General features: G+C 39.4%; 1 long non-coding RNA gene across 1 annotated transcript; it reads left to right on the top strand.

The window, feature by feature from the left end:
* Positions 1-6798: 6798 nt before the first annotated feature.
* LOC149380993 (uncharacterized) lies at positions 6799-8491 on the top strand. The gene is made up of 2 exons (XR_016293863.1): positions 6799-7107; positions 8211-8491. It is a non-coding gene; the product is annotated as an uncharacterized LOC149380993 (long non-coding RNA).
* The last annotated feature ends 1079 nt before the right edge of the window (positions 8492-9570 follow it).

Genomic DNA, 9570 nt, shown 5'->3' with positions numbered 1-9570 from the left:
TGTTCTTTACATCACCTAAATCCCTAAAAATATCATACCTACACTCCACAACAAGCTCCCTTTCTTTTTGCTTCTTGCTCCTTTCAGCCCGTTTGATCGTTTCAGTTGTCGGGTTTGTTTTGAAATGTCTTACACTTAACACTTAACACTTAACACATAAAACTTAACAAAGATGCCAAAGTACCTGAACGACTTTTTCATTTTGACAAGTTCGTTTCGAGTGTCCTATTTGTTTGCAATTGCTACAACGATTGGTTTGTCCTTTTCGAGTGGAAGCCTGTTTTGTTCCCGTTGGAGGTTCGTCGTTGTGTCTGTTCCGTTTATTCTTCGGACAACCGGGTAGGCGTTGATCAAGAGGAAGCTGAATCGGATTGAGACCAGAGTCTAGCCACTTGTCTAGACTGGTCATAGGCCCGATGATTCCTGAATAAGCAGCCACAATCGACTCTTTTTTGTAGCATGGATCAATGTAACCAAATATTTGTAACCCAGAGGACCATATACACGCCAAAGCATGTGGACACAGGATTCCAGTCAACTCAAAGAGTCGACATGTACATGTCTTCCCTATTAAGTCCATAGCAAAGCTCTCGGACCCGTGAAATATGATCTGCCAAATAAAACCTTCAATATCAAATAAAAACTACAAAATAATTCTAAAATAAGACCAAATCGAATAATTCAATTACATGAAATTTTCCATTCCCAACATTTGTTGGCATACAATGCTTTGCGATGTGTTTGTGATTCTCTATAATTCGCACAATTCTATTACCAACAACGTTGACCTATTTCTGAGCATCATTCCTCTTTGTAGCAAATCTGCACATAAGCCAAAATCTGATCCTCTGAAGTAACGTGATGATTGGCTTATCTCTCGTAGGCATGATCGCGGCGTTGAAACTTTCACACATGTTGTTCAACAACATATCGCATTTAACGTTCAATCTGAAACCCAACTTGCTCCACTGTGAAACTGGTTTCTTTACTAACCAGTCGAATGCCTTCTCATCCTCATATTTAAGCTCTTGCATCCGACGTTTGAACTCTGGTTCAATAGTCGCTTTGGCACAGCCCCACAACATATGTTTCAAGGCCAAGCTACTATGCCCCTCGTTCTTGAAATTAGCATGAAGATGCCTAACACAAAATCGGTGCTCTGCCCCTAGAAATGTATCTGCCAATGCCTTCTCAAGCCCTTTTTGCCTATCAATCATCATGGTGAAACGAGCAGTGTTTTGGACGTCGAGATCTTCACGTAGAAAACGCAAAAACCATGTCTAAGTAGAAGTGTTCTCTTTCTCGACTACACCAAATGCAACAGGGTATAGAGAGTTGTTAAAGTTAATACATATTGCCGCTAGTAGCATTCCATGGGTATAACCCTTGAGGAAGCAGCCATCGAAGCCGAGCAAAGCCCTGCACCCACTTTTGAAACCCTCCTTGCAAGCCTTGAGGCATATATAAGCTCTCTCAAATACTCTCTTACCATCAATGAGAGCAGTTTTGAGAATAGCGGTTGAACCTACAAAATTGTACACAGTCAGTTAGAAAATTCACAGTAATGGTCAAACAAAATGCTAAATTAAAGTGCTAATACCTAGGTTGGTACTCATCAGTTGTCTACAGTAATCCTCAAGAACACAAAATTGACTGCTAACGGTTCCCTCAAAGATCTCTCGAGCCAATTTCTGGGTCCAATAAAAGTTATAAAACACATGACAAGTGACATTCACGAACTTAGTCGACGACGCAATCTCTTTGAAAGTGTTGTAATTCATGCTCGGATTGAGTCTGAAATCCTCAAGAAGTTGTTCAGCTAGCCATCGACTTGTGACATGTTTATTATTAAAAACTATGCCACAAATATGAGTATCTTCTAATGTATTTATCCTAATAGTAGTACCCAATGGATCCTTAAGGTGAGCATATAGAATCCAAGGACAACCCAGTCCCTCGCATCTTACCCTCAACTTTGTCTTGTTATTAAAGATGTATTCAAATTGCCTATCGGCCCTTACGAACTCTTCAAGAAGTACATATCTTAAATCAGTCATGCTCGGGAATTTCATACCGATTTTGAACTTAAAATCAGAGGGATAAGATCGAGGGTTGTACGTTGTGTTCTTCCTCTTCACCAGTTGCTCTTCGTCACTGCCGCAGAGACTGTCGAGGTCGCTCTCAGTACCCACACCTTCTGATTCTTCATCAGCCTGATGGTCGTCGTTGCAGACGACGTTAATGGCCGACCACCACTGAGATTGACGCCTAGCTTCTTCGTTCTAAGCCTCCTCGTTCTCGCCGACCTCATTTTCTGACTCCTCGTTTTCGTACTCCTCTTCGTGGCGCTCAAAAGATGCAGCAGCGGGATCCTCGTCGGGCGGACTCCTATGTGTTCCTTCGTCACTTCCATCGGCCGTTTCCATCGTCGTCACAAATCTTCAGCGGTTGAGAACTCTGGGTTTAGGGATTTGGAGTTTCAATATGGGGCTTTATCGTGCGTTTGAATAGAGAAAGAGACCCGATATTTTATTTCTCTTTCTTTTAAATCATTATTCATAATTAATTAATATCAGAGTTATTTTATATCACAAATCAATCTTAGCCGTTGATTCAAAATTCATCCAAAGTTAACGTCGAGAGTACTAATGGTATATGAAATACGTAACATTGGGTACTTATCCCGCAGAATTTAAACTTTGAGAACATAAGTGTTACAAAACGAAAATATTGGGCACTTATGCCGCTATTATCTCTAAAAAATCAGTGAAATAGCCAAATTACACCATAATCAGGTTTCGAAATAAAATTTGATCATAAGATTAATTTTTTTGAAAATGATAAATTGTTTATAATTTTGTCAAAAATTTAATGTTGATGTCAAAAATATTTTGACAAGCTACTTTGCTGAAAATGCGACTATTTTGTAATCAATTACTTTCAAATGAGTATTTTGTATAATTTTTCTTTTAATAAATTCATTAGACAAAAAGTTAGCAGCCCACTTACATCTAAAGTAGTATCCTATTACCCTGATGATCACTTTTGACGTGGTTCGATTTAAATGGGATCTTATTAGCCTATTATCATGATGATCACTTTTAACGTGGTTCGACTTAAATGGAATCTTCTGTTACAGCATCTACATAATTAAGGTCAACATAATAATATCAATACTAGCCTATTAAATTATTATATTTTGTCCATTTACATTCAGCCACATGTAGTATCAGTATTATTGTAAAGTTGTTACATCAATTACGCACTGTGATATACTCTATAATGAATTCAGAGTTAGTTTTTGAAAAGAAAAAAAAATCATTCTCTAATCATTTCATTAAATCCTTTGAATCTAATATGGTATGAGAATTCGATACACCCGGTATGGAAATCTCCTCACCGGCGACGATCGGCGCATCTTCTTCAAGCGCGAACGCAGGTCTTGTTGTAAAGTATAAAATTTTGTATCACTCGATTTTTAAATTCAAGTTAAATAAACGAGCTTCCGTTATTACAACTAAATTCTTGAGTGAATTATTGGTTCATTAAGTCTATCAAATTAATTTAAAATATGTTAAGATAATGAGAAATCTCGGAATAAATAAAATGATTTATTGAGTTTGTCTCGAATAATAAATTATTTTTCGAGGAAATATTCCCGAAATTAAAATTGAATAAATAAATTCTCAAGAACAAGAATTATTTCCAAGAAACCTTAAATATATTTGAATTAATCAAGAACGAGCGATAAAACTCTCGGTTCAAATCATATAATTATAATCCGTTCACTTATGAATTCAATTAAATAATTATGTGATGAAGAACTTAGTTGTAACAATTTTTAGGACCTAAGAAATCTTGAAAGTGGGGTCTGTTTAAGGTGGTGAGAAAAAAAGAAGGATTTGATGAATACATATGAAACTTTTGTTTTATATAAAAGGAAATCAGTTTCTCTATCCTCACCTTACGGTTAGTTAAATGATAAACTTAATCGCAACATGTCCACGTCATGTACAAACCAATTGTATAGAACGCTCCCACTCAGTGAAAACTTATCCACTGGTGACCGCATATGTGATCTCAAATATAACTACCCAGGCATAGTTGATCACTGAACAGTTTAATCGCTCCATTCGAGACATATTTCTCACATCAGATATAGGGATATAATCCTAGTTAAATATAGAGGGCTAAGAGTTTAACGAGCTAGAGGTCTTTTGACTTTCGTTTGGGCCATGGCTGCCAGAATGTCTATAAATGATAAACTTTTGAATCTCTCGACTTGTAAATTTACGTTTAATAAATGAACTTCCGTTTGTTACAATTATATTATTGAGTGAATTACAGACGTATAAGTCTATCGAATTAATTTAAGAATTTTGTAACTAATTAGGCCACCTTAAACTCAAGGTTTGAGATTTAGGCCACGTTTGGAGAGTTTTAGAAAAATAACCAATTATATTAGATGACACTAAAGGTAATGGATTAAAATTCCATATTTGTCCTTGAATAAATATTACTTTTTTTTTTCTAGATTTATCACTTTCTCTCTCTTGTTTTTTAATTCGTCACTTTCTCTCTCCTACTCTTTTTCAAACATTTATTTTATCAACTCTTCAAAAATCCATATCTATCTCATACGAACTCGAAATTGAGTGATTCCAAATCCTACATATTCGTGACGCCGAGATATTCAAAAATAGACCCATTTTGTTTGTTGAAAAATCATGTTAATGCATCATGTTTATGTTTCCATTTATTTCCAGATGATTTCCGAAAATTTTCAGTTATTTCCATGTCTAAGGCAGTAACGTGATTTTTCTACATCTATGGCATTAAACACGATTTTTCATCAAACACAATGAATCTACTTTTGAAGATCTCGGCGTCATGAATCCGTAGGATCACTAGGACAAAAAACGTTATCCGGTGCGACGAATGTCGCACCCAATGCTTAAAATGTCGCACCTAAAAGTTTATTGGGTGCGACAGCGTCGCACCGGATAACCCGTCGCAGAAGGTATTGGGTGCGACACGTCGCACCGAATAAGTACACCTTTATGTGCGACATTTTCAGGTGCGACTTACCTTCAATGGCAAGGTAACACGGTGTCAGGCTGGGCAGCGGCGGTGGGGGCAACTTCGCTGATTGGGGTCGGGCACGGGTTGCGACGGTGGGGGCAGCGGCGGTGTCCACGAGCGGGGCTTGTAGTTGGGAGCGGGACGAACCTGCAAAGAGACCGAGTGAGATGACGATAAAGGTGAGAGAGAGAGAGAGAGAGAGAGAGAGAGAGATGTACCGGGGAGCAGCGGGCGGCGGTGGCTGGACGTGGGGTAGGGGCGGCGGGGCTGGACGTGGGGCAGTGGCGGCGGGGCTGGACGTGGGGCAGGGGCTGATCACGGCGGCGGGGCGGCGGGCTGGTCACTGCGACAGGCTGGTCACGGCGGGCTGGTCGGAAATGGAGAGAGATGAGTGATTGAAAGAGAGAAGGGGAGAGAGAGAGAAAGAGAGAGAGACATACCTTGGAGGAGGACGACGGTGGCTGGACGTGGGTCACGGCGGCGGTGGCTGGACGCGGGGCAGCGGGCGGCGGTGGCTGGACGTGGGTCACGGCGGCGGGGGAGGTCACTACGGCGGGGGAGATCACGGCGGAGGAAGATGAACGAGCGTTGGAGAGAGAGAGACAGTTAGATCGAGAGAGAGGTTGTGGGCTCGAGGAAGAAGACGCTCGGGTATTTAAAATACCCTAAAACTATTAGGTGCGACAATGTCGCACCTAATATCGCACCTAAAAACATATTCGGTGCGACTGTGTCCCACCCAATGTCGCACCGAATATGTTTTTAGGAAACCAAAAATATTCGGGGGGAATTTCTGACCGTTTCAATTTTTAAACTCATTAGGTGTGACACGTGTCGCACACAATACTATTGGGTGCGACAGATGTGTATTGGGTGAGACAGATGTATATTAGGTGTGACAAAGTCGCACCGGATAGCACTAATCATCAACGAAATTTTTAGTCGCTTGGAGGACTATCTGGTGCGACATGTCGCACCTAATATGTGCTTAGGTGCGACATGTCACACCTAATACCCTTCCGCACCCAATATGTTAATTTGTAGTAGTGGATTTGGAATCACTCAATTTCGAGTTCATATGAAATAGATATGGTTTTTTGAAGTTTTTATGAAAAAAAGTGTAGGAAAAAAGTAGCAGAGAGAAAGTGACGAATTTGTTAATAGATAAGGGCAAATCAGACCTTTTTTTTTGCCTTATCAGTCTGTTTAGCTATATTTTTAAAGTTTGGCAAACATTGGCTAAAACAAAAAAAATGAGGTTTGCTTTTGGCCATATTTCTAGAACACCCTTAATTTAAACTATTTTAAGGTAATGGAAAATCTCGAAATAAATAAAGGATTTATTGAGTCCGTCTCGAATAATAAATTATAAATTATTTTCCGAGGAAATATTCCGGAATTTAATTTAAGCAATAAATTCTCAAGGACGAGAATTATTTTTGAGAAACCTTAAATATATTTGAATTAATTGAGAACGAACAAGAAAATTCTCGGTTTAATCATACAATTAAAATCCGTTCGGTCACGGATTTAATTAAATAATTATGTGAGGAAGGATATAATTGTAACAACATTCAAGACCCATTTGAGATGAATTTTTAATGTGGGGTCAGTTTGAGATTGTGAAAGAAGGGAAGGATTTAATAAATAAATATGAAACTTCCGTTTCATATAAAACGCAACTTTATTTCTCTCTCTTTATCTTCTTCCTTCTTCTCCTTTCTTCTTCACGGTTCTTCTCTTCCTCTCCCTCTTCTTGCGCGCGACACCTACAAGACAAACAAGAAAAAAAAAAATTACTAAGTCAATAAGAACAACAATCCGGTCATCATCACCTTTACCATCATCTTCATCTTCTTCTCCTTCTTCTCTCTAGCGCGCCATCAAACCGAGCCACACCTCACCACTGCGCGCGCTCCGGCGAGGAGGAACGACCGCCGCGAGCTCACCGGGGACGCCGACCGAGAGTCACCACCGGGAAAAGAGAGAGGGAGCACCGGCGATCTTAGAAATCACGAGATCAAGGTAAGAAAATTCTTACCCGGATTGATTTTTGGATTTAGGGTTCATGGTTCAAAATTGGGGGTTTTCAATTAGAGTGATGATTTTAGTGAAATTGATTGGATTGGGATGCTTATTGACTTCGGATTGTAATGTTTGTTACTTGAATTTGAGGATTTGAAGTTGATTTCTTTGGATTTGAAAATTAGGGTTTATGTTCAAGATTTGGGGGTTTCGGATTTTTGATGTTTTTGAGGTTGATTGGTCTGATTCCATGGTTGAAATTGTGTTTGAGATTGATTCCTCAAAGTTGTTTTGAATTTGGAATGATTCGTAATTTTGTAGGGTTAGAACTGTTTGAACTGCCTCTGTAAATTGACGTGGACAGTTCAGGACCGATTTAGTTTGGATTTGTTGATATTTTTCCTGAATACTAGATGTTATGAGGTTTCTAAAATTCCAAGAACGTGTAATTCCGTTTAGAACTGAGTGAGTTATGAATTTTTGAAATTTGTGTTTCAAAGCTGGAAAACTGCAAATACTGAATTGTAAACTGATTTTTGTGGGATGTTTTTGAGATGGTTGCCTGAGTCCAAAATTGGCTTGTAATATCTTATTAGAAAGGTGTGGATGTTAATTTCATTCTGAAACTGGAATCGTTGGATTTCGAGTTGTGTAGCCGAATTTATGACACGTTCTTTACCTAGTGTCCGAATCAGAAAATGTCGTTAACGTTCGTTGGTTTGATTTGAGACTTGACTTGTTTTTTTTTGTTAGCTCGGTTTGAATTCGGAAATGATTTTTTTTGGTTTGATGATGATTTGAAAGGTTAACGAGGTTTTCCGAGTTTCGTTGTGCTCGGCCGGAGATTTATTGAGATGTTTAGTGATTTTATGACAAGTTAATGATTTTGAGACGTTATATTTTGGATTTGAGAGTTGTTTCGTTTGGTTGTTCCATTTCAGATTTGAAACTTTTGGTTTGATTTGAGTTATGGTTCGTTATTGTCGGATTCTCGAAATTTCTCGGGTCTCAAGGTGAGACCGAGAGATTGAAGATTAATGCTCGAGTCCGAATTTGGATTATAAAATTGACTTGAGGCTCGTTTTTTTTTCTGGATTTCACAGCGTGTTCGCATATTGGATCGGGACGAGTGAGAGCCGGCGGAACCGAACGTATCAAAGCCGAGACTTAGGGAATTCAGAAAAAGGGTGACGCTCGATCTCACTCGTGAGTCGTGTTATCGCTTTATAGCGTTGTATTTACACTTTGATCATTTGGATTTGTTTTAAATAATTGTGGATTAATTATTTAAAGACATTCGAGAATTTAGTTTCAGTGTATCATTTCGGAATTCTCGGTTGTATGATTCAGATTATTTATTTATTTAAGACTCGTTGAACTTTTATTTCGTACGATTTCTTCGATACGAACGCGTATGAGTCTTAAATAAGTTTATTTTCCGAAAATCCAGGAAATAAGTAAATTAAATTCTCGAACCCCCGAACCGACTCACAACGAATCTCGACAACGAACCTTAAATTATGCAACATCTTCCGAATCGAATAACTAATGAAGTTTTAACTTCGGATTCTAGTTCTCTCGATGCTTCAGGACGTGCAGAGTCTCGAGAAGCGTGTAAAGTAAGGAAACCCCGGAAGTCAACAAGTTTTCCAGTGAACTATCCCGGGTAAGTGTAAAGACTTAAGTCAACTACATACCAAGGGAATAACTCTGTTTACGAGCATTGTTACGTGTTAGTAAACAAGAGTAGGATAAGCTGTAAAAACGAATAATCTCAAAGATTTAAGGCTTCAGCCGCTTTTCTTGAAAACTTAGCTCGAGTTCGCTCGATAAGTTCAAACATAGACTTGTGAAACCCAGCCTTTGGTACGTGATATAATCGTCCCTTAAGTTCCGTGTTTGACCTGTTAGAACGGGAGAGACATGAGAGCCGTGTTTCACTCTCGAATTCGAATCGAGGGTAGAAGTACTGGGAGTCACGTCCCAAGTCTTCAACTTAAAACACTAATGAGCATGAAAGGGAAATGATAGTTCTTTCGGGATTTAACCCGAGTCGTTCTCCTGTAAGTAGCATAGGTGTGTACTCTGAGTGCTGCAGAGTACCCGAACCCTAAAGAACTGTTGTGTCGATGGTACCAAAATAAAGAAAACCCTGACGGACTATGTGGGATGGGGTATGGCGCTGAGTACTCATATATCGGGGAGTCGACAGAAAGTCGTACCCGACCTTGTTGCCAGGCTATGAGGGCCTGAAGAATGCACCTTGACGGGCTATGTGGGCCTGGGGTTGCGCCGACGTCGAACGAAGTTGGTACCATTAGTGGATCTCAGACAGACGTAAAACACTTAGGCCGCCAGATGACTGCTTCTCAAAGTCTAAGGCTGGTCTCTTGTCATTCCGAAGGTTATAGCGGGGGATGTGTGTAACCTTAAAGATGACAAGTACTAGTTAGAGTGTGCACA

Source organism: Urtica dioica, chromosome 11 (genome assembly GCF_054948205.1).
Source record: "Urtica dioica subsp. dioica isolate 48M chromosome 11, U.dioica_male_clone48M_v1_H2, whole genome shotgun sequence".
Lineage (NCBI taxonomy): Eukaryota > Viridiplantae > Streptophyta > Magnoliopsida > Rosales > Urticaceae > Urtica > Urtica dioica.
The sequence above is the reverse complement of the archived record's forward strand: the minus strand, read 5'-3'. Positions and strand labels throughout refer to the sequence as shown.